General features: G+C 41.5%; 1 protein-coding gene across 1 annotated transcript in view; it reads left to right on the plus strand.

Moving 5' to 3' along the window:
• The first annotated feature begins 2,504 nt into the window (after nt 1-2,504).
• The window catches only part of GLI2 (GLI family zinc finger 2), a 338,725-nt gene continuing 315,713 nt past the window's right edge, over nt 2,505-25,516 (plus strand). The window contains exon 1 of the mRNA XM_070730027.1: nt 2,505-2,922. The gene's annotated coding sequence lies outside the window, so the exon portion shown is untranslated. The remainder of the gene's footprint in view (nt 2,923-25,516) is intronic.

The following is a 25,516-nucleotide window of genomic DNA, read 5'->3' on the forward strand; positions in this document are numbered from 1 at the left end:
TATCAACCAGCAAATGTTCTACCCTCCACATCGGCAAAAAGAATCCGAACCTCATATATAAACTGAATAAACAAAATCTCACAGCCAACCCCCACTCAGTAAAAGACCTTGGAATACTAATATCAAATGATCTAAGTGCGAAAGCCCATTGCAACAATATCGCCAAAAAGGCTTCTAGAGTTGTTAACCTCATCCTACGCAGCTTCTGCTCTGGCAATCTCACGCTACTCACCAGAGCCTACAAAACTTTTGCCAGACCCATCCTTGAATACAGTTCATCTGTCTGGAACCCATACCACATCTCGGACATCAACACCCTTGAAAATGTCCAAAGATACTTCACCAGAAGAGCCCTTCACTCCTCCACTCGAAACAGAATACCCTACGAAAGCAGACTATCAATCCTAGATCTAGAAAGCTTAGAACTACGTCGCCTAAAACACGATCTACGTATTGCCCACAAGATCATATGCTGCAACGTTCTACCTGTCAATGACTATTTCAGCTTCAATCGCAGCAACACAAGAGCACGCAACAGATTCAAACTTAATATTAACCGCTCCAAACTTGACTGTAAAAAATTTGACTTCAGCAACCAAGTTGTCGAAGCGTGGAACTCATTACCTGACTCAGTAGTGTCAACCTCTAACCCCAAACATTTTTCCCTTAGACTATCCACGATTGACCTCTCCAGGTTCCTTAGAGGTCAGTAAGGGGCGTGCATAAGTGCACCAGTGTGCCTTCCGTCCCCTATCCAATTGTCTCTCCTTATCTCATTTATCTTTTCTTCCTTTCAAATATGTTCATCTATGCTTTTATATCTTTTCTTCTATTCTTTTCTTTACTTATATTATTACATATCTTTCTTTTCAATGTGTATTATGTATTGGACAAAATAAATAAATAAATAAATAAATAAATAAATAAATTTTGTATGCCACCCAATCCGGGTGATTTACAACAATAAAAATAATGTAAGAAACAGTTTAAAATCCCATTAATACAGACATATCATATCATGCAATCTTACTGTGGCCAGAATTAAAGAGTGTTGATTGCTCATGGCCCCCAGGCCTGCCCGCAAAGCCAGGTTTTCAAGGCTTTCTGGATGGGGGCAGTACGGATCTCGAGGTGGTGGTGGTAGTTGGTTTTAGAGAGCCGGTGCTGCCACAGAGAAGGCCGTTCCCCGCGGCTCCACCAGCCAACATTGCTTAGTCAATGGGACCTGCAGAAGGCCAACCCAGTGGGCTCTAAACGGGGTCTGGAGATACAAACATTCATTGTTAGCTTGTTTATATATTGCAAACCCAACTGTCTTGTACATAGTACTAACAGAAAGTTTTGAGGGTAAACTTTTCCTATTCATTTCCCTCCTTATTCTTTTCCTCTAGCACTCCCAAACTTAAAATAAAGGCATACACAACTCAGAGCAGGCCATCAAACAAGGCCTCCTCCTGGCAACTCTTTTAAAGAAAAGAAGTTGCCACTGATGGAATCCTAAGCCACAAAGGAAACTACATCCCAATCAGGGAGGTCAACAGGGATTTGTCCCAAAACTAAATCAGTGAGAGTTGGGAAGATGGGATTCTTCTCAAGAACTTCTGGCCAGAAATTCCTTTGTTGGCTCCTTCAAACTCAGGAACAGCATTTTGCTTGGCTGGCTGCCCAAGTGACCTGGGCCTTGGCCGAAGTTTAGTGTGTGTGTGTGTGAGAGAGTGAGTGAGTGAGTGAGTGAGTGAGTGAGAGAGAGAGAGAGAGAGAGAGAGAGAGAGAGACTGAGACTAATTTCTAGGGGGGAACCTTCTTGATCTTTGAAGCATGGAGGTGCTTAATTCCCCCCTGCCTTGGCCAAAGTTTAGTGTGTGTGTGTGTGAGAGAGAGAGAGAGAGAGAGAGACCAGTTTCTAGGGGGAATCTTGTTGATCTTCGAAGCGTGGAGATGCTTAATTCCCCTCTGCCTTGGCCAAAGTTTGGTGTGTGTGTGTGTGTGAGAGAGAGAGAGAGAGAGAGGGAGGGAGGGAGGGGGAGAGAGAGACCCGTTCATGGGGGAATCTTCTTGTTCTTCCAAGCGGAATCCGAGATGCTTAATTCCCGCTGCGCGCCGGCTCCTTTTTCTACCGCCTCTTCCCCCCACTCGCGGCACCTCCTCTCCCCTCCGGTATGCGAGGAAAGGGCCGGCCTCTCTGGAAGAACTAATGGTGCAGTTGACTTCAGGGCGGGGAGGAGGAGGAGGAGCAGCAGCCGCCTGCGGATTTAGAATGAAAACAGATCAGTCAATGGATTTGGGTTCCGGAGATCACCTGACTTGAGTTAACCAAACCCCAACTGGGTTGTTTCAAAAGTTGGGAGAGAGAGAGAGGGAAAGAGAGTTTTTTCCTCCTCCCCTCCTTTTCTTCTCTTGGGTTCTTTTTTTTGAACTTTCCTCAATTGGACTCGCCCTCTCCTCCTCCTCCTTTCCGTCTGCCTTAATTCGCTCCCCCCCCCGCCGAGCGTGCGTGTATTGATGTCCTACGCAAGGATGATGGATGGCAGAAGGGCAGAAATACGCCGGCAGCAGGGGCGCTCGACACTTTTTTAAAAACTCTCCCGGCCGCCCGGCCCCCCTTCTTCTCTCTCCCCCTCCTCCTTTTCCCCCCGGCGATCATCAATGAGCCTCGGAGCGGGAGAAAAGAAGGGAAAAGAATCCGCGCGAGCGTCGGGAAGGGCCGGCAGCAGCAGCAGCAGCTCCAGCGACTTCGCCTTTCTTTCAAACAAAAAAAAATAAGAGGACACGCACACACACACAAAAAGGAAGCCCGGCCAGCGAAACTCCGCTCGCTCTTTCCGCGCCCTCTTGAAGTGGACGATGGGGAGCCGGGCTGGCCGTCCCGCTTTGGAGCCCGAACAGCCTCTGGCCGCCTGAAAAAAAAACTTCTCTTCGGGGGTAAAGTTGGCAGAGCCGCTCGTGACTTCTTTTTTTTAAGGGGCGGGGGGCGCTGGGGTTCTCCATCGCGACGTTTGGGCATTTCTCAAAGGGAGGGTGGGGGGCTTCCCCGAGTGGAGATTCCTCGCCTTTCTCCAGAGGATCGTGGACCGGGGGGGGGGGGGGAGAAACGCGTTTTCCCGCCTCCTCCGCCTCCTCCTCTTCTCGGGTGGGTGTGACAGAAAGGGGGGGAAGGGGTTGGGACGCCCCCCATCCCCGCACGCAAGGAGAGGTTGCAGAGAGGAGAGAAAGAAGCTCCCCCCCCCCAAAAAAAGAAAACTTAGCGGCCGCTCCTGGCTTGCTCCGCTGCAGCCGAAAGAGACCGAGCTAGCTGGGGGGGGGGGGGGGGCAAAAGAGGGGAAGTGTGTGCTTGCGTGCGTGAACCGGCTAGGCCCGACCCGGCCGTAATATGAAGCCGAGCGAAGGGAGAATCCTCCCCCCCGTCCCGCCGGCCTTCAGCAGTGGGGGTGGGGGGCAGAGGTTTCCGCGGCTTCCGTCCCCTTGGCGGGCAGGTTTCCCCCTCGAAACGCCCTCAGGTAGAGAGCTCGGCTTGTCCCTCAGGCCGTTTCGAGGGGGAAACATTCGGGGAAACCAAAGACTCGAGTCGGCTCCGTCTGCTCTCCTCTCTTGGTCTTGGCCCAGGTTTTTTTTTTTGCTTCGGGAATGGGGCCTGTGTGTGTGTGGGGGGGGGGGGTGTCGTCCCGCTCTTTGGCTGCCCCTGAGACTCAATTTTCCGGATACTTTGGACCGAGTTGGAGGGATGCGTGTATACGCGCGCCCCGTGCGAGCGCGCGCTGCTCCCTGCTTGGGATGCTGCTTCTCTGAAGTTGCGTGAGGCGATCTGAGGCGGCAGCGGCGCTAAACCTCGTGGCACTGTGATGTAACAGCCTGACAGGCTCTTCTTTTTTGCAACGCGGGGTTTATTTTTGTAGCTTTCCAGAGACTAGAGAGAGAACGTGGCCGAAGTTTCTGTAGGGCTTATTCCCTTGGGGGGGGGGGGGAATGGGAGAGAGAGGGAGGAAGGGAGGGCGCTCTTGATACGAGTTAACTCCGCGCACTAGTCTCCCAGCTGCGACGTTTTCTTACCACCACTACCCCCCCTTCCCCGCCATCCCATCCTTCCCCGGTCCCCGAAGCTATCTTTCAGCAAGTATATTTGCGAAGGAATTTCAACCATCCACCTCTGCAACTTGATCCGCGTGTGTCGGGGAGCGGCGTGGAGCGAACTGGGCGCCAATCCTATTAAGGGTTTGAAGAGCAAAGGGGGATTCGTTCTCTCTCGTCTCTCTCTCTCTCTCTCTCTGTCGGTCCTTCTCTCTCTCTCTCTCTCTTTCTTTGTCTCTGTCTTTCTGTCACTCCTTCTCTGTCTCTCTCTCTTTCTTTGTCTCTGTCTGTCTGTCACTCTCTCTTTCTCTGACTCTCTCTGTGTCACTCTTTCTCTTTCTGTCTCTCTTTCTCTGTCTTTCTCTCTCTGTCTCTTTCTTTCTCTCTGTCTCTCTCTCCCTCTCCCCACTACTCCCACCTGGGGCCCAAAAAGTCTTGCAAAGAGAAGGAACTCATCTGGTGCTCAACGCACCCGGGCTCCATTGCTGTCATTTGCTAGGGTTCCCCTGTTTAGAAACATCCAGTCCCTGTGGAACTACACACTTTTTGGCTCCAAGGGTTGCTTGAGGCGCAGTTAGGCTTGGTCTTTATTTTAACTTAAGAAGTCAGCCGAGATTGGAAACTCTTAGCGGTCAGCACCCGCAAAAAGAATTTGTTGAATAATAGCCAGGGGCCTCTTGTACCTTTCCTTCTTCTCTAGGGAGCTGAGGTTTGGAGGACAGCTGCGGGCTTTGTAAAAGTTGTGTGAGGAGAGTGATGCTGAGACGTTTTGGGCTGGTTTAAGTGGGGAGAACATCTGGTGATGTAAAGTTTTTAGTTTCTCATTAAATTTATCTCATCTACACACTGTGGCTTGCAAGGACCACACCATTGGTCACCTTTCATCATAAAGGACACAAAACTAACTGTGTTGGACAAAGTTACATAACAGAAAAATAAAAACAAGCTTAAATCTTAAGAAGTTGGAAAGATTCTTTTGCACTTGAATGGGAAGTCTAACATACAGACACACACACACAGAATATATATACAGTACAGTATTCTGATAAACTACACCACCCCTTATCATTGATTTTATGTTTATGATTACTCATCAGTAAGTCCAATATCCCCCCCCCGCCCGCCCCCCCCCCCCCATGAGCATTTCTTTCTAACAAGCATAAGAGACAGCAACTTGGCAACCATTCAGAATGTGTTTAACATAATAAAATTGAGTTTAGGTAAAGTTTGGCAGTTATTACAGAATAGAGAAATGAACCACTAGCATAGATTGAAATCTATGAGGTTTCATCTTTTAAATCCTTAACACGTTCAGTTTATGTTGGTTTCTTTTATTTTACATAGTTTCTAAAATACCGGGTCTGGGTACACTTTTGAAGCTTTGGGTTTTGAAGTTTGTGTACTATTGACTGTTGCCAATAAAAAGAGCAGTTGTAAAAATTACTCTCTTTTTTCATGCAATTGGGTCTCGGGGGATGGCCAAGAATTCAAAAGTAAACGTTTCTCTTGCCTGCTGCATAAAATAGTATTTAAACAAATATTGTATTGGCATGTCCATTGGACCCTGTGCCAAAAGGATAGAGTAAATAAATGCTAAAATCCAAAATATACAGAAAGGGGAAAAACTGATTTCTTGCAAAGCTGCATGGATCTCATCTGTTTGCTCTAGCTCCCTTAGATTTAAGTGAATCCCTTTTTTGTGATTTTCTGTGTACCAGGCTGAAGATAAAGCAAATTTACTTTTGTGTGTGTGTGTGTAAAGGAAATCACATTATTTTCCTTCACTTGGAAAATAACTTTTTACAGATATCAGAGGTTTTCCTAGCTGCAAATGTTCATTGCACATAGTTTACACACCAGTGTGTCTAACTCTTGTGTTTGTGCGTGTAGTTTTTAAAGTTTGCCTAAAGTGATTTCCAACCCCCCCATATGCTAGGAATTGGTGACAACACCTGCCTTTGACTTACCCTCAAAATAAATGACAGCTACAATATAATATCCCATCCGGTATGGTCTTTCCTCTCATGCTTGTCTCTCAAGGAAATTACTCTTAGTGGAACATTTTGTGGGACAATTAAGCATAAGGCAACTTTCCAAAAACCTTACCAAGAAAATTGCAGGGACTATACATGTATAATCTTTCTAAAGGCTTTAGAAAGGCTTCCCATAATTTTTGGAAGATAGAACTGTTTCTTCTATCTGATAATCACTGTTTTCTCTTTAGTGGCTTTTTTCATTCTGTGGTGTGGCTTTTCTAAAAGAGATAATCTTTGAAAATGTGGGTGTGGTAAAAGAATAATTTGATTCTGAATCCACTTGTAGACTTAAATGCATCACTTTGAAATGCCTAAAAATGTTAACTGTTTTGCAAAAGAAAATACAGCTTCCTTTTTCATACCCTTCTTTCTTAACATCCAGGAGGGGATATAGGTGGAGGTAACTCAGTACATATATAAGTGATGTTTGCATGCAGTTATGTTCACTTAAGAAATAAGGCAAAATATTCAGGCCCTTTCCTGTTGTTGTTTTTCTCTTTTCTCCTATTAGGTTCTCCTGCCTTAGGTTAGAGTGATTAATTGATGCATGATGCATCTAACAGTGCTAGTCTATATGCAGAAGTTTTATTTTTGGAATTCTTATAAACCTGACACAACGTAGTATACAGCTAGTGCAGGATGAGAATTCTGTAAAAGCAAGCTGAATATTTACACCCCCCTAAAAAAACCCGGTAAAGAAGTGGACAGTGGAGGAATCGTATTGTGCGTTTAGCATAGTCTTTAAAAGTATCTTGAGGTGCTGCAGCATAACCCCTTTTTTCCTGAAGTATCATCTGTTGATCAAAAGCTTGTATTTGGAGCAAATGGGAAGGAGTCATCAACTTTATCATTCATTCATATTAACTTTCACACAAGGTAAAAAAAAAACAATTGTTGACTGCACAGGCAGTTCTCTGTCAAGTACTCATTGCATTGCATCTCAAGAAATACACCTATGCAAAATGTAATGCATTTTTATTTTTAAATTACTTATTTTATAACTTGCCGTGGCGGCTCCTCTAGAGTTGCAGGATAGGGGAAGAATTTAGACGTGATGATTAATTACAAACTTTCCTTAGCCACATTAATATATATATCAAGAGTTTTCCGTTTCATTTACAGCATAGACTATTTTGGCTTTTGAAGGAAAAAAATAGCTTTGAACATATATACTTTTTAAGGGACAACTCCTCCTAGCAGAACAATCTCTTCTAGAGACATCCAAAGCATTTATAAAAGCTGAATAAATGTTGCTAAGCTTGCTCGCTCAACTTCTGGTGGCCTACTGTAAGCCAGTTGTTTGCACTGTGTCCTGAAAGATACACAAATCCTTCAAGCTTTTTGTATTCTCAGAAGTGCCTTGTTCACAACAGAGTTTCCAGGACAGATTAGCAAAGAAAGCAAATGCAGCAAAGCAGCTTTCCAAAACTGTCTCTGTGTATTTGTGTAGCAAATACCCAACCGTTGCTTTCCTTAGACTGAGCACACTTCACCATCTTACCAAAAGAGTTTTGAAGGACTAGGTTAAAAAAAGAGCTTATTTTGAATGCCACTTCTTTTTTTAAAAAATGTGGTTATTATCTAATTATGGCTCCAAGCCTTCTCTGACACTTAACCGGGCTGCAAATGTTTGCTTGTAAGCTGCGGGGTTGGGCTATCTGGATTTTTTTGTGTGTGAATGAAGTAGATTGCTTTGTGTTAATTTGCTTGAAAAGTGTTTGACATATCCTCAACATTAGGGTGACTATGGAAAAGAATTGGACTTTATTTGTTAACATTTTGAAGGTAAACCCTTTAGGGTCAATCACATCTTTAACACACAAAGCCATAAAGAGAACAAAATTCTTATTTAAAAATGGCACTTAAAGATAAAACACCAAAGGAGATAAGTAATTTGGAATATTCCATAAAGTGAATCACTCTAAATATAGGGTAGCTATAGCAATGACTCTCAGTATTGTACTTGAAGATGATACATATATATTTTATCCAGGAGTTTTGTGGAGGCATAACTGAGTGAAACCATTTATTTAAACCTTGAAGAATGTTTATGAAATTTAGTTTCTGGTGGCTATCCCGAATCACAGGGCCAGAACTCGCAGAGATTTACAGAAACACAGTATAGATTTTTCCCTTGAAACGAATTACAAAGTATTGTTATTCCTGTTATTAGTATGACTCTTACTTAGTTCCATTCAGTGTTTGAATGAAATAAGACAGGCTAAAATTCTAGATGCTGATTTTCAGTTCCTTCCTTTTCAGTCTTCATTTCTCTCATCTGAAAGGCTTTTAAAAGAAACCTTACCCTGATTGAAGACTTTTTCTGCCCCTTTGCTGCTTAAAAAGAGTAGGTGGGAACAGAACCCACATTAATTTTGTGCATGGGGGAGGCCAAGCTTTAAGCAGGCTCTGAAGTTTTGGGTTAACTTGAATAGGTTAATGTATTTTTTTTTTAAAAAAAGGAGAAAAAAGAACACATATTGGTGGGAAGTGTGTTTTAACTCTGAGTGCCCGATCCCATTCATTAGCATAAGAAAACCAGTTTTAGTGCATTTACTATTGTATTGACTGAAGAGTTCCAACAGTCAGGGGGAGAAAGAAAGTGAAAAGCTGTAAAGAAATGATGGCCTATTCAAATTCTTCAGCAGCCCCAAAGCTCTGGTCATCTGGCTCTGAAATCAGGATCTCCCTTTTATCTCCCCCTTTGCCTTTCTCTTGCCTTTTTCACACGTTCGCTTTTGTCAGGGTTTATTGATCATGTTTTTTTCTTCTCTGCAAATCTGTGGAAAATTTAATGAACCAAAAACAACAGCGAAATCAAAGGAACTTTTAGCACTAGGTTGAATTCTGCCTTCCCCTCCGGCGCCCCTTCCCACCTTTTCGCCACAGAAACCCTCCCTCTCCCTCTCTCTCATTGTGCCCTCTACTGTAAGACATACAGTAGAAAGTGCAGGAAACAGCTGTGCTCCTAATGGTTCAGAGGGAGAAAGTTTGTGTAATGTGCGTGACTGGACAGAAAGCCCAATTATCAATGCTTTTTCTCCCTCTTTTCATACCTTTGTGAGGGTTAGATGCAAGGCTCTTCTTGGCTGCTCACAGGATAGCTTATGATAAAGTATTTCCTTTCAGTAGAAACGAAGCCCATTAATTGCCTGGCATTTAAAGCCCCCGAGTTGCAATGATTGCTGATTACTAGTCCTTATTTACAGCCCCAATTGTTTTAGTGCCCTGATCTTTGCACATTCCACATCTGCCTTGCCTCGGCCCCCTCGGCTGGCCGCTGCCTTGGCGCGTTTTATGATGCAAATGTTTTTGTCAAACTTGCAAATAGTTTCAGTATCTGGATGATCTCAGGTGGTGCGGTTAAAATGCAGTTCTTTTCCTTTCCCAGTTGGACCCGAACCCTGTAATTAAATGGGGCTTCCAGACCAATTATGCTTCTAGGTTTTCTTTCAAGCAACTTATGTGTCGGGGAGGGGGGGGGGGAGAGGCGGAATCATTTGAACTGTTCCCTCTTTATGATTCAGTCATACTTGATTTCTAAGACACTGAACAGTAGTTATTCTTAAGCCTTCTGTTTTATTTCTTTTGTGTGCCTGTCTGGCAGGAGAGTGGAAAACTGAATTTAGCACATGTAAGATGCTTATCTTCTATTAACTTCAGATAACATCCCCCAAATAACCACATTTTCTCATTGGCCTGTGGATACCTTTGTAGGACAAAGTACTTTTACTTGATCCCCCAATAACTTGTGGCTGCTTGTTAAATTTGCTCAGTTAAATTTGCTGACTATCCAAGAGAAAGTTGATGAATATATGAAAATAGGTGTGTGTTGTTTCTGTGTGTGCACACACACACTGGTACTAACCTGGTGAATGCTGATGGCCACATTTGCTGCTTATTGACTGAATTTCTTACATATACTTTTTCTGTCCTCAGCATTTGCGTGGGATTTTTACATTCACATGCCATCAAGTCTTTAACATGGTTGTAACAATAGTTTTATTCTTCTTTCTTTTTAAAATGGAACATTAAGGCTGCCTGTTAGTGGAAAATGCAATCAAGAAATAGCTTATCTTCAATTATCATTTTCTGGAGATACATGAAAGGAAATGTCTAAGGCGGCATGAAGTTTGTTTGCTTGATATTTTAAAAAGATTCTTTGAGGAAGTTAAGGAAGATTTCAGGATGAGCCTGACTGACTGGGCAGAGTACTCAGAAAAGAAAAACAGGCTCAGTTGAATGACAGAATATGTGTCTTCTTTGCTAAAATTTTTGGATTAATCTCTGGCATGTCTATTAAATGGAATTCTGAAAATAGACATCACAGATAACTGATATTAGTCAGAGAACTTCTAATGTATACAACATTCACCATATCAGAAGTTTAAAAAAAGGGTCCTTTTAGTTGTTTTCTGGTGATAATGTGGACAAGGCCATGTAGTTATAATGGCTATCATCTTCTTCAATATTTTTTCAGCTTCTCAGATTAGTGCACTATTTAAGTATTTCCTGGTTGTCTCACACCCAATGCTAGTAATCAAATAATCATCTAAATTAGTTTGTCTCAGCAGATTTTGCTTATACTATCAGAGGTGCTTTGGTTGTTGGCTTTTTAATGTATTTCTAGACTACCATAATGTTCTATCAACAACCCCCCTCTTTTTAAAAAAAATTATGGTGCATCATGCCAGGTAGCAGTGATGAGGTGGCTCAGTGGCTAAGACGTTGAGCTTGTCGATCAGAAAAGTCAGCAGTTTGGCGGTTTGAATCCCTAGCGCCACAGAATGGAGTTAGCTCCCATTACTTGTCCCAGCTTCTGCAAATCTAGCAGTTTGAAATTGCGTAATAAATGCAAGTAGAAAAATAAGGACAACCTTTGGTGTCCATGCGCCTTTGGTGTTTAGTCACATTGGCCACATGACCATGGGGACATCTTTGGACAGTGCTGGCTCTTTGGCTTTGAAACAGTGATGAGTCATTATCTTTATGCCAGGTAGAAATAAAAGAGAGTAGGCAATTATATACTGTGTTTCTCTAAAAATAAGACCTTGTCTTATATTTTTTTGAACCTTGAACTTAGCGTTTGGTCTTATTACCATGCACTCAAAAGTACATTTGGGCTTATTATCAGGGGATGTCTTATTTTGGGATAAACCACACAGCTCCCAGCAACCAATAAGGACCTAAGGAGTTGGCCTTCTCTGGGTCCCGTCAGCTAAACAATGTTGGCTGGCAGGATCACAGGGAAGGGCCTTTTCTGTAGTGGCTCTGGCTTTCTGGAACCAGCTACCACCTGAGATCTGTACTTCACCCACCCTACTTGCCTTCGGGAAAGCTGTAAAGACCTGGCTTTTCCAGCAGGCCTGGGGCTGTTGATCAAATGAAGTATCATCTAGATCTGGCCCCAAGTAAGTTGCCCAGAGTCCTTATGGAGTTGGGTGGCATATAAATTAGACAAATAAACAAACAAGCAAACAAACAAATAAATAAATAATAAAGAGGGTATCAGTAAAGGAATGTATATTCTTAAATTTTACAAATAGGTAGCAAAATGCCTTTGTAGGCACAACCAGTCTCTATGTAAACCAATTTGCCTTTGAATGCCAAGTCCTTTTTTATTTCTATCACGATTAATATTTGAATAGTTCCCACATAAAATAATTATTTACATCCATCATGCAGCTATTGGAAATTGGTCTTCATTTAGAGTTGTAGTCAGGAACATTGGCTTCTCAAGCTTGGGGCAGGAGTCCTCCCAAAGTGACTAGAACTCTGGGCAGTAATGGGCAGCCAAAATTTTTACAGTCACACTATGGATGTGGCTTATTTTGTGGGTGTGGCTTAATGGTCATGTGACTGGGTAGGAGTGGCTTGCTGGACATGTGATCAGGTGGGAGTGGCTTGAACGATCATCATCGTTCAAGTGAACTGTTAAGTCCTCGACGTACAACCTTACTAGTGTCGCTTGCTGGGGTGACAATTTGCTTCACGTTTCCCGCGCTCTCCTTCTTGGGTCACCCCCCGCCTAAAGCATAAATGCTGCCAGCACCGCTTCCACCCGCGCCGTTTGCTTGCACCTCAGGTGGGAGGTGGCCATGTGAGGCTGGAGGGGAGCCAGGCAGGAGAGAGGGAAGCGTGTCCGAGGCTAGGAAGGAGGAAAGAGGAAAAAAGCAAGGAGCGCAGATGTAGCAGCAGCAACAGGGAAGAAAAGGAGAGCTGAACCGAGATCAGTAATCCAGGAAGTGACAGCCATTGATCAGCTGGAGCTGAGCACGATCTTCATTTCCGTCGGTGGAACTGCGTTCCACCCCGTACTGCCTGCTGTCCACCCCTGCCTATGGCAGTTAGAATTCTCAAACAGCATGGCACATTTGCAAAAAACAATCCGGCTACTTGTTCCGTCATCTGATACTGACGGAACCTGCATAGTGTGATGCTCGGTTGTGGAACCGCAAATCATGGCACTCGGAGATCAGTTGCTTACATGGTTTATTTCTAAAGTTCAAGACTCCTTAAGAAGGCTGGTCAGCCAGGCACCCATCCAAGTGCTTTCCAAACCTGAAACCTATTTTGCTTAACCTGAAATGACTTTCCCATGTTCCATCCATTGAATTACTGAATACAGAGCAGGGAACAGATTTGGACCCATTGCCCAGTTGATGGTGGGCCTGCATTTGGTCACATTAGATGGTGATAACTATCTGGAATGTTATAGGCATTGGCTATGAATGCAATGCTGAAGAAGACTCCTGCGAGTCCCTTGGACTGCAAGGCGATCCAACTGATCAGTCCTAGAGGAAATCAACCCTGACTGCTATTTAGAAGGCCAGATCCTGAAGATGAAACTCAAATACTTTGGCCACCTAATGAGAAGGAAGAAGAAGAGCCTAATGCTGGGAAAGATTGAGGGCAAAAGAAGAAAGGGACGACAGAGAATGAGGTGGCTGGATGGAGTCACTGAAGCAGCAGGCGTTAGCTTAAATGGACTCCAGAGGATAATAGAAGACAGGAAGGCCTGGAGGAATGTTGTCCAGGGGGTCACAGGGGGTCAGACACAACTTTGCAACTAACAACAACAATGGATGCAGTTCCACTGTTCATCCAACATTGATTGAAATCCTGAGGATTTAAATGAGCAATACCCACAAACCCAGAATCAGAACTGAGCTCTCTGTGCTGAAATGAGATCTGTAGGGAGTTGTCCAATTACAACTATTCATTTATGGTTGCACTGAAAAAAACCCCAACTTATGGACTGATGGTCACACTTAACAGTTGTTGCAGCATCCCTGATCAAAAGTCAGATGTTGGGCAACCCCCTCCCCCCACGTATTCACAACTGTTCCAAAGTCCCGTGGTCACATCAACCCCCTTTGTAACCTTCCCAGCTGGCTCCCATCAAGCAAAGTCCCTGGGGGAAGTTGGGCTGAAGTTAGGATTGCGTGATTCACTTAAAAATTTGTAAAATTGGGTGCTAATGACTTAGTGACGAAAGTTTCAGTCCCCATTGTGGTCACGAGTCTAGGAGTTCCTTTGCCTTATTTTTCTCCAAATTAAATATTCCTCACCTTCCTTCCTGCCTCCAAGATGTGAAAGAAAAACTTTGTTAGGGTAATGTTAATACGGTTTTGTTTTCCCCTCCTTTGTTTCATGCTGACTTGCTGAGGTTATCCTAGAACTCTTTACCATTTTTTACTCCATTGGTAGAGAAAGGGATCTGTTGATTAAGGAAAGATCCCTTAAAAGAACATCAGGTCTATAAGACCAAGGGCTCTTTTGTGGCTTAGAGGACAATAGAATAAAGTCAGGCAGGAGCTTCTGAGCTGCATCTGGAAAGGCCCTGAAGTACACTTGTGTTAAGTTGAATTGATGGAGATTTAATAGCTGTTAGTGGCTCTGAATGGTAATGATTTTCTTGAGTATCTTCACTACAGCTTGACATTAATAACAGTTGGACGTGTGAACGTGAATCAAACATGTGATTTAATTTCAGAGAAGCATTTTGCCCACCCTCCTTTTTAATAATTTAGTTATTTTGATGCTTAAAAATAAACAAGCAAGCAAGCAAACAAAACCCTTTAGGTTTGAGAAGCACGTATATCTTACAAGTGTAATTTTGTTCTCCAGAGGTGTTTCCCCCCCCCCCTCTTTTCTTTTCAGTATAAATCAAATCATTGTATTGCTGGGTGTGATGAATTTGTTTTAGATGTCATTATGAATTAGGGTTATGCTAATAACAGCTATATAAGTATCATAATTTATTTAATAATGGATTTCAGTATTTGAGCCCGTTCCCTATATTATTGATTGTGAACATGAATCATGATGATGATAGCAATAGCACTTAGACTTATATGCCACTTCGCAGTGCTTTTACAGCCCTCTCTAAGCGGTTTACAGAACCAGCATATTGCCCCCAACAATCAGGGTCCTCATTTTACCCATCTCGGAAGGATGGAAAGCTGAGTCAACCTTGAGCCTGGTGAGATTTGAATTGTAAAACTGCTGGCAGCCAATGATCAGCAGAAGTGTAGCCTGCAGTACTGCACACTAATCACTGTGCCACTGGTGCTCAGTGATGATGAAGAAGAAGATGATGATGATGACTGTTTGCCAGTTGAGCACATCTTGGTTGTTGTAGATCAAACTTGATGGCATTACATGACATATCACAACACATTGTGACTTTTTTTGCCTTTGCGGAGCTGGGGTGGGTATGGCCTATGGGTGAGGCATTCAGCCTGCGGGCTGCCAGTTTGACACCTCTGTTGTAGATTAAGATATTTCAGTGAATTTTCAAATTGGGGATGTAAGATTTTGAGAAACAGCGTGGGGAAATAAGAAAAGAAATCTGGGATCATTTCAAGTAATACAGTAGTCCCTCACCTATCGCTGGTGTTACGTTCCAGACCTGGCCGCGATAGGTGAAATCCGCGATGGGGAATTTATCGACTGATAGTACTTATTTAAGTATTTATATTGTAATTGTTTGGTAAGTTTTCATTGTTTTAAGTGTTTATAAACCCTTCCCACACAGTATTTATTTTAGATACAGTATTTAAATACAGTATTTACAATTTTAGATTATTTTTTTTTTGAAAAACCTGCCGATCGAGTTCGGCGGGCTGTTTAAATCTGTCAATCGACTTCCTCAGAAACCCGCGATGAAGTGAAGCCGCAGTAGGTGAAGCGAGGGACTACTGTATTGTCAGCAAACTTGCCTTGTGTGCCACTTCAAACCTCTTTTTAATGTAAGTTGTGTGGATATCAAATTCATATCATTTATATATGTAGGTATAAGGCAAATAACAACAAAATATTTTCAGACAAGGTTTCTCAGGGGGAGCAAAGGGGAAGAAACAATGAGATGAAGGAGCCCATCATAGAAGAAAATATTTATAGCCTGGGGTTAAACTATTTGGTGCTCTCTCAGCCTGGTGTTTCCTTGCAGATATTTCATTTCCAAACTAGGCAATATCATTAATGTCCAAAACAGTATTTTGATGAAAACCACCAAGATCAGAAAGACCAAAGACCCCACAATGCATCATAGAGTGCATGATTGAATGGACATTGCCATATTGAGGGGAGCATCCAAACTCTTAATGTAGATTGCTGCTAATTGCTTGTTTGCCATGTTTACTCAGCAGAAAGATAAATGGTTTTTAGGGAACCTGTTGGTTTATGGGGATGTACTATTTGAAAGATGAATTCCTTTCCTTCATTTTGTATGTAGTTGAGACTCCCGCTTTCTAGGGTGAAAAAAAAGCAACACTGCATAAATACAGACGCTTTGGGGCTATTTTATTTTGGGCTAATACACAAAAAATGTGTACTAAATGTGCACATAATTTGTGGATTGTTGCTTATTGGTGAATGTCTGTATTAATCATACCTACAGCTTTTCTCCTTGTTTTCATTCAAAGGTTAAAGAAAGAGAAGGACAAATGACACATAAATATAGCTCAAGTTGCTGAATATGAGGGTAGATTTTAGCTTTGCTTTTCAAAAATGGAAGTCTTGTGAATCAGATAATTGACAGTCCTTCAGCCTGTCATTTTTCTCCTCAAAAAACAGAAACAAAGCACCCTGATTTGATACATTGGTTATGGTTGGGCTTATGATCATCAATTTTGCCTTTGATAGCTCGGTGGCCTAAGGATCAAGGTTTAAAGTCTAGTTTTTACTGCCCAAAATGCCATGCCTCTTATGAAATATATTATGCCTATTAAAAACTTGTGCTAAAGTTAAGAGTCTAAGAAAATCAAAGGTTGACTTCAAGCGGGAGAAAAGCACAGACCCATCAGAAAAATAATCTCTGAAATGAACCCCGTGTATCATGTGAGTGACATATATGAAGAATTTGCACAAAAATAACTTCCTTGATTGACACATGCTGTAAACTCACCAGAAATTGGTGTATGGGATTATGAATCATAAATATATCTACATGGCTGGATTTGGAAGATGCAGCACTGGTGGCATATAGGTGATATAGGATTTACTTTTTATTTTTTTAAAAGTATACAGACCTGTCTCTGAGGAAGTGGCATTGCACTGATGAGCCGAGGTGGCGCAGTGGTTAGAGTGCAGTACTGCAGGCTACTTCAGCTGACTGCTAGCTGCAGTTTGGCAGTTCAAATCTCACCAGCTCGGAGTTGGCTCAGCCTTCCATCCTTCCAAGGTGGGTAAAATGAGGACCCAGATTGTTGGGAGCAATATGCTGACTCTGTAAACCACTTTGAAAGAGCTGTAAAGCACTACAAAGCAGTATATAAGTCCAAGTGCTTTTGCTATTGCTATTATTGCAAGTTGGCCATAGTGTGTGATTTATGCATACTATTTTAAAAAGCTGTCCAGTCTTAAATAGGATAATTTTTGCTTATTTCACCACGATTGACCTGAATGCCTCCTTGCTCTTTATGATCATGCATCACTGTAAATCTCTGGTTTTTGAAACCTGTTGTTTTGCAAATTTTATTATAGCTGACAAACTTCATATTCTTCCCATACCAATCAGCCCTCAAGATACTGGAGCTTTTGACTTCTACCTTTCACCTGAAGAGAAGACTTCATAGAGTAGATGTAAAGTCTTATTTTCTCAGGCTAAGCATCATTACTTGCAGAATTAAAAGCTGGGCCTCCTGTACCTTACTGACATCACTTGTTCTGACCTAGGTTTCCTGATAAATCATAAAACTCAAAGGTAGTCCCAAAAAACCCCCTCTTTTTATTTCAATGGCTGTGAATTATGTTCATTCAAAGCTGTAATAAGACCCAAACAATGTTAATTAGTCTGACAGAAGTCTGCCATAGTCTTTCAGGAAGAAGGTTGATATGCACCAATCTTTATCTCTCTAGACCAGGGGTAGGCCAAGTTGGCTCTCCAATGACATGAGGACTTCAACTCCCAGAATTCCTGAGCTAGTATGATTTGTTCAGGAATTCTGGGAGTTGAAGTCCATAAGTCATAGAAGAGCCAACTTTGGCTCTATACACACTGCCAAGGACCTAATTAGCTAGGAGGCCAGACAGAACACAGAGTCAGAATGGAGCTGCTGAATTACACCAACCAGAATTGAATCAAGTTGCTTCCTGCAACGAGCACATCCGTTTGTTCCACTTTTATATCCTTTGAGAGGAGCCAATCATCTCCAACCTTTACTTCTGAGTAGCCTTTTTCCTCCATAACTGTTCTTGCCTTATGGTGGATCTGTGCATGCGTGCATTGGGAACTGGTTCCCCCTCATGTCAGTCTGTGGAGGCTCTGGAGGCCGCACAGATCTCCCAAATGGCCAAGCCCCATCTCTGACTCCAACAAAGAATCTTCTCTGGACTCCAGGCCTGGCCCATGTTCCTCCCCTGCTTTCTCGCTGACCGCAACAACACTAAAACTTCCCATTATTCAGAACATTTACTGTTATGTTACTCTTGCTCTGTCCAGGCCAGAGAGCTCTAGGTGCAACAGTTCAAGCAAAGTGCAGAACTCAGGGTGCAGCTTTCACTTTATTTCCCTGTTCTTTGTTCCTTTTACCGTTAGCAGTATAAAACATAACACGGGAGCTACAGAAGCTCAAATATTCTGTGTTGTCTGGCAGGTCTGCCTGGCGGTTATTCTCTTTGAGGATCTCAGTGCTGTTGATAGCTTACACAGTATCCTCCATCTTTTTGTTAGCTATTCATGTGACTATGGCTTTTATCCTCATTGAATTCTTCTCTAAAATTCTGTGGTTGTTTTTCTGCTTGGGAAAAGAATCTTTAAAAGCTGACACTTTAAGAAGTGGAAATATGTTTCCTTGCCTAAAAGGAGACAGCAGTTTCCAGAGATGCAAAGTGCGATGGGTTCATCTGAGGATGGCTCCTTCATAGATCCAGTGATCCCACGGAGATCTCTGTCCATCATAACCCTACTGGTATGGCTTTTGACTCCTGGAGCAACTTGCCATCTGTCTGCCTACAAATAATCATTTTTAGTCTTCGAGCCTTTTCTCAGTTGTTGATTCAGAATATAATGTAAAATATCTCAACAAGTTTAATTCATTCTATACTGTTAATAATGTTTGAGTCCGAGATGGCATGCTAATCTCACTTTATTATGATGTGGAACATGTGTGATCATGTATGTTGCACCTGCCAGGGGCCCCTTAATGCAGTGATTCTTTTCCAAGTTCTGCCATAGGTACCCAAGGAAAAATGTGCCTGTTTTAAGGTGTTCTGAACAAACGTTATGTACATAACACTTATATGCTCTGAATCACTGTTGCTCTTTGAATTTAGCTCTGTTTAAGTTATTAACTGCATCACTATAAATATAGTCTAGTGACTATCCAAAGACCTACTCAGTATAGGTATTAAAGAAATATATAGGACCATAGTTGAGCCAATAATGAGGAAGCAGGACTTTTTTGGGGGGCTGCAAAAAATCTGGACAACCAACAGATGGTGTCAAAGAGATGTAGAAAACTATTTCTGTGCTGCTGTCTCATATTGTTATGCTTGATCTGGAAGTGCTATGAGCTTTTAAAATATAATTGAATGCCCCAATGTACCTTTATTTTGTAGGAAAACCAGTAAGATAATGCAGTTCCTTGTACTTTTCGTGTGTGCTATTGAGAAAAAAAAGTCTGTATTTGGTGAAATATGCATTAGTGCCTCATATCAGAGGAGAAAGAAGATTAGAATATTCTAAAAGATAACTTCATCATTTGTAATAGAATTCAACTCATGGTTAAAGCATTTTCTGTGCAGAAAAGCCTAGATGTTTTGGAATTTAAGGAAAAATAGAGTTTTTGAAAGAGAGAACGTAATAGTTTTGGTTCTGATAAATAGCTTCCTGTCTCAATATGACTGTTATTTATGCATTTCATTCCTTTCCCTATTAAATGTTGTACCCATGATTTGAGCCAGTCGTTTTAAAATCAGATTTCAAGTTGATTAAAATAGGAGTATTGTAGAGCCTATGGAGCTGAAGTTGTTCCACTCTGGATCAGACACTTTCCTCTTCTTGTCTAACATTTATCTTGTCATACTGGTTGTGAGAACTTGGCTCTAAAGTCCAAATCAGAACATGAGCACAATACAATTCCTATACAGTGATGCCTTGTCTTACAAACTTAATTGGTTCCGGGATGAGGTTCTTAAGGTGAAAAGTTTGTAAGACGAAGCAATGTTTCCCATAGGAATCAATGGAAAAGCGATTAATGCGTGCAAGCCCAAAATTCACCCCTTTTTGCCATCCGAAGCACCCGTTTTTGCACTGCTGGGATTACCCTGAGGTTCCCCTCCATGGGAAACCCCACCTCCAGACTTCTGTGTTTTTGCAGCACAAAAATGGGTGCTTCGCTGGCAACGGAAGTCTGGAGGTGAGGTTTCCCATGGAGGGGAGCCTCAGGGGAATCCCAGCAGCGCAAAAACGGGTGCTTCGCTGGCAACGGAAGTCCAAAGGCGGGGCATCCCAGTGGTGGCAGTGGGTTTGTAAGGTGAAAATAGTTTGTAACAAGAGGCAAAAAAATCTTAAACCCTGGGTTTGTATCTCGAAAAGTTTGTATGACGAGGCGTTTGTAAGACGAGGTATCACTGTATTTGTGTTCCCTGGCAACCTATACATTTTCCCCTTCTGCTTAATTGTGTCCTTCTTGGAGAGGCTTGGGCAAATTGTTGCAATTTTGTTGGCAAGATTTCAGAAGTGATTTGCCATTGCCTCCTTCCTAAGGCTGAGTGAAAGGGATTGGCCCAAAATCACCCAGCTGCTTTTTCTGTCTAATATGGAACTAGAACTCAAAGTCTCCCAGCTTTTAGCCTGATGCCATAACCACTGCACCAAAACTGACTCTAAAACTAATCCATTAGAAAGTCTGCATTCTTCTTCATCCCGTTGGCAACCCATGTGACAGAAATCATACACTTGCAGGATGTTTTTGATTAACTGCTCAGAATAGATCGCTGAGGAATGCCAACGTCACCAATTCCTGAAGAGGGTGCTGCATTGTATTATATATGCTGCTCAAAAAAATAAAGGGAGCACTCAAATAGCACATCCTAGATCTGAATGAATGAAATATTCTCATTGAATATTTTATTTGCACAACTATTCCATTTGCACAACAGCATGTGAAGTTGATTGTCAATCAGTGCTGCTTCCTAAGTGGACAGTTTGATTTCACAGAAGTTTGATTTACTTGAAGTTATATTCTGTTTTTTTAAGTGTCCCCTTTATTATTTTGAGCAGCGTATATTATATGTGAGACACTAAAAATGACTCAGGCTTCTACTTTCAATAAAGAGAAAACTGTGCTGAAAGCAATATGTTATATAAGGTTGAAGTTTAAGGGACTGCTGGAGAAACTTTTCATTACATAAAAGTTGCATCCCCTTTTACCATTGGAGCCCAACCTACTTAGAGCAATTTTAGAAATGACTTCCAAATTGCTGCAAGAAGTTGGAAATAGAGAGATAGCAATAGCATTTAGGCTTATATATTGCTTCACAGTGCTGTAAAGCCCACTCTAAGCGGTTTACAAAGATTAAGCATATTGCCTCTGACAATCTTGAGTCCTCATTTTACTGACCTCGGAAGAATGGAAGGCTGAGTCAACTTTGGGCCTGTTGAGATTTGAACTGCCAAACTGCAGGCAGCAGAAATAGAAGTAGGCAGCAGTACTACTTTCTAACCAGTGTGCCATTGCGGCTCAGATGTCTTATTTATAGGTGGAAATACATGCAAATGTATTAGAGTTCCATAGAACTGTGGGCTCTTTACTGGGAGAGAACCCACCTGGATACGTTCCCATCATATAGAGAGTAATAGGACTTTGTTTCATTAGATTGTTGGCAACTCTACCACTGTTTGCACCAGGAGTTAAAGTATGATAGCAACTGTATCTTGCCTCCATCCAGCTTTCTTAGAGTGACAGATACTTTGTGATAAAGCCATTGGATTAACATGCCTTTGGAGATTCCAGGCGGTGTTCCATGTTGATACTTGCAGACTCAGAAGTATCCAAGATTCTTTCTTTACTTGTCTTCTCAAATAAAAAAAATTAATCCGAGAGATTAAGCAGTTTTGTTGCCAAAAGATTTTTACAGCAAGATCTAACATAGTACCAATTTCTTCCTTCTCCTCCTCCTCCTTTAAGGATCCATTCATATCTAATTATATAAAGAAAGAATTGGAACACAAACTCCAAGAAGAACAATGTCTAGTTTCATGTATGGTATACAAACTAGGATTTTGTAGCCCTTCCCTTCAAGTGTTATTTAGAGCTTTTCAGCTTTAGTGTTTGTGATGATTTCTGAAATCAAAACCAGAAATCCAAACTTTTGCCAGACCACAGGCTCCTTAGTGCCAGACTTGGGAGACAAGCATCACATGTTTTGGTATAATTTGAAAGCACAACATATGTTATTTTTAACCCTTCTCTTTCTCTACCCTTTGCAGCTATCTAATCCACTCCTTTACTAATCCAACTGATTACCTGTAGTAAACGTTTGGGTGATTATTTCTCAGTCGCTCCGAAGCTGCAGTGGCAACGGAGCCCAAGAACTTGGACATGGATAGCTGGTTTTTTTGATACAGGCAGTCCTCAATTTACAACCACAATTCAGCCACAAACTTATGTTTCTAAGTGAGATATTTGTTAAGTATGTTTTGCCCCGTTTTGTGACATTTCTTGCCACAGCTGTTAAATGAGTTATTGTAGTTGTTAAATTAGTAACTAGGTTGTTAAGTGAATCTGGTTTCTCCATTGACTTCGCCTTGTCAGAAGTTTGAAAAACATGATCACAAGACCCCAGGTCACGAAAGGGGATTGCGTGATCCCTGGCCTTTGCAACCATCACAAATGTGAGTCAGTTGTCAACCATCCGAATGTAAATCACATGACCACGCAGATTCTGTAAAGGTCGTAAGTGTGGAAAATGGTCATAAGTCACTATTTTCAAGGCAGTCATTAAATGAACTGTTGTAAATTGAGGATTTCCTGTAATCTCACCATTTGATATTGCAACAATTATCAGATTTTTTTTTAAAAAAATCCAGCCATGTAGAGTTGCGAATCTTTGCTTAGAAGAATTTGGCTCTTCTGCTTTTAATCAGAATGGCGTCAGTTTCATGTGGGATCTCCTACTGTAAGTTAAGATCAAGAACTCCCAAGGATCTAAACAAACCCTACAGTTTCTTTCTCATTGTGGAAAGTAATTTGTTTTAGTTTATCATTAGATCTGTTGTACCATTGTTTCCAATGCCCTAGAGAAACTTTGCGTTTGGACTGACTGTTTCAACTTTATAATCCCTTTGGTTTTAATCCTATATGTAATTACCTAGAATCAGGCTCCATTGAAACTAAAGGGAATCATTTGGAGTAAACTTTGCATTGTGATTCCCACTGAGTTCAATGGGGTTTATGCAAGTACTACATTTCTTTATAAATATTGGTAATAAAATACAGTATATGCATAACTTTATTGAGCTCTCTCTCTCCCTCTCATCCTCCCTCCCTCCCTCTCTGTCTTTTTTTCTTATTTATTCATTTATTTTATAATTATTATAACCTGCTATAATCCTACATGGACTCGAGTATAAAAATATCTCAGATTTTTAAAAATTTATTCATCTTTTATGTCTTCTGTTTTATATCACATCATGATACAATTTCAAAAATATACCAAAAGACTGAAATGTCCTAATAATCTATCTATGAGAAGTGATATGTATTTGCTAGGCATGTTATTGTATAACCTGCAAAAAGCTGAAAAATATGTAGTTCACGCCAACTTTAAATCTGTTGGACATTCATCCGTTTTAGTTTGAGGATATAAATGATGAACACGAATGTTTGGAAAGAAACAAACCCATCAGAATATCACATGTTTTACTCCATTGAAAGTTTAATATAGAAAAGAAAAGTTTAATATATGTTTGATTATAAGTATTGTTTTAGTGTTTGTAATTATGTATTGTTTTATTTTATGGTGGAGAAAAATAAAAAATATATACCCGGGGGGGGGGGGGAGAATATCCACAGCTCATTTTCCTTTATTTTTGAAAATCTGTAAGAGTAATTTCACCCTGTTAGTCAGAGGATGACATCACAATGCTACCTAACTATTTAAGTTTAAATCTGTGCAGTGATGTTATGGTTACTAAGTAAAGCCAATTCAAACAGAGCCAAATAAGTGGGTGGGTTTTTTTAAAGAAAGGAGCCCAAAGAAAACGTTTTGGGCTCTTTTCATTTCAGCTTTTAACTAGTGACTTTGTTTAAATCATCTTTTTCTCAGCCTTAGAAAGTAAGCAGTCGACAACCATTTTTTTTCATTTTTTAAAAAAAAGTTAAAATAGAAAACTTCAATTTTTTTCCTCATGAATGTTCCAAAACATTTGATCTTTCAGTTTCAGCTTTGATTAGTGTTTTGTTTAAATCTCTTTTCATGTCATGAGTATCAGACTATGAGTAGCAGTTCACATGATGTACCTACTTAGTGTTACTAAAGAGACATGCGATTGTAGAAGCCAAGCATTCCTCAGAATATATGGGCGAGCCTAAATGTCACAGGAATCGTCAAGAGTGTCTAGCAGGGATGTCAAACTCGATTTCATTGAAGCCCGCATCAGGGTTGTGTTTGGCCTTTGGGGGGACTGGGGTGTGTGTGGCCATGGTGGGCATGGCCAACTTGACATCACTCATGTCAGTGATGACTATGGTCACTCTGCCAGTCAAAAAGGCCTCCCAAGCTTCATTTTCATTGGCAGAGGCACTGTGGGCCGATCCTTCACTGTTTCCAAGGTAATCCCCCAAAAGGCAGCCTAAGCACCCCATGGACCAGATCCAGCCCCTGGGCCTTGAGTTTGACATCCCTGGTGTCGAGGATGTATTATTTTTTTTAAAAAGAATGCTAGTAAGTTGAGAATAATCTACCAGTGAGTAAAAATATTTTAAAATTAAAATGGAGGATCTAACAGAATATTCCAGTGGTAGATTCTGTTGGTAAAGCTCCATATTCTTCATCTCCTGGGTGAACCTGCTATAGAGCAAGGACATGGTCTCATTCCCCTGGCATTTTCAGTCTGGTATAACCACAGTTATATTAGGGCAATTGTTTCAATTGTGGTTTCTCAACTCAGGCTATTTTTCAGGACCATCTTGCTAATATTTGTTCAGATTGCTCAATTAAATTTAACATACTGTAAGACTTTCACATTAATGAAAGAACAGCTAGAGATTTATGAAAGGCAGGTGTTGGATACATTCCATAATAGGTTATGGACTCACATTTGGAAATGATCATTTAAGTTTTATATAGCTATCAGAAAACTTTTTAATAAGCAGGTTTAAGTGAAGTAATGGATTGTGCATATAACTAAACTTGCATTTCATTGTGTGGTGCTCTTAAATCCAAGTTTCATATTTAGGGTATTAGTCATGGAAATTTTCATTGCAGGAAAAATAGCACTGAAATGACTCAGGATGTTGTAGTCCTGAGATAGAGTGAGTTAATTGACTTCGAAAGCATTTAAACACAATGGAGAGCCAGTTTGGTCTAACAGATCAGAAATTGAAGAGTGGTGAGTTCAAGTCCCACTTTAGGCACAAAGCCAGCTGGATGACCTTGGGCCAGTCACTCTTTCTCAGCCTTAGAAATCAGGCAATGACCAACCACTTCTGAAGTCTTGCCAAAAAGACTCTGCAAGGACTAATCTAGGCAGTCACAAGACCGGAGGTGAAATTTAGCAGGTTGGGACAGACTGTAGAACTGATGGCAGCAATTTGCACAATTCAAAGAACCAGTAAATCACTCCACTGACTGACCCCTCCCCTCCCCCTCACTTTTTCTCTCCTCCTTCTCAGGCTTTTACACACAGAGCAAACAAGAAGGAAGCGAGAAACAGCCAGGTTGAACGATAGAAGACTTGGCCA

Source organism: Erythrolamprus reginae, chromosome 1 (assembly GCF_031021105.1).
Source record: "Erythrolamprus reginae isolate rEryReg1 chromosome 1, rEryReg1.hap1, whole genome shotgun sequence".
NCBI lineage: Eukaryota > Metazoa > Chordata > Lepidosauria > Squamata > Dipsadidae > Erythrolamprus > Erythrolamprus reginae.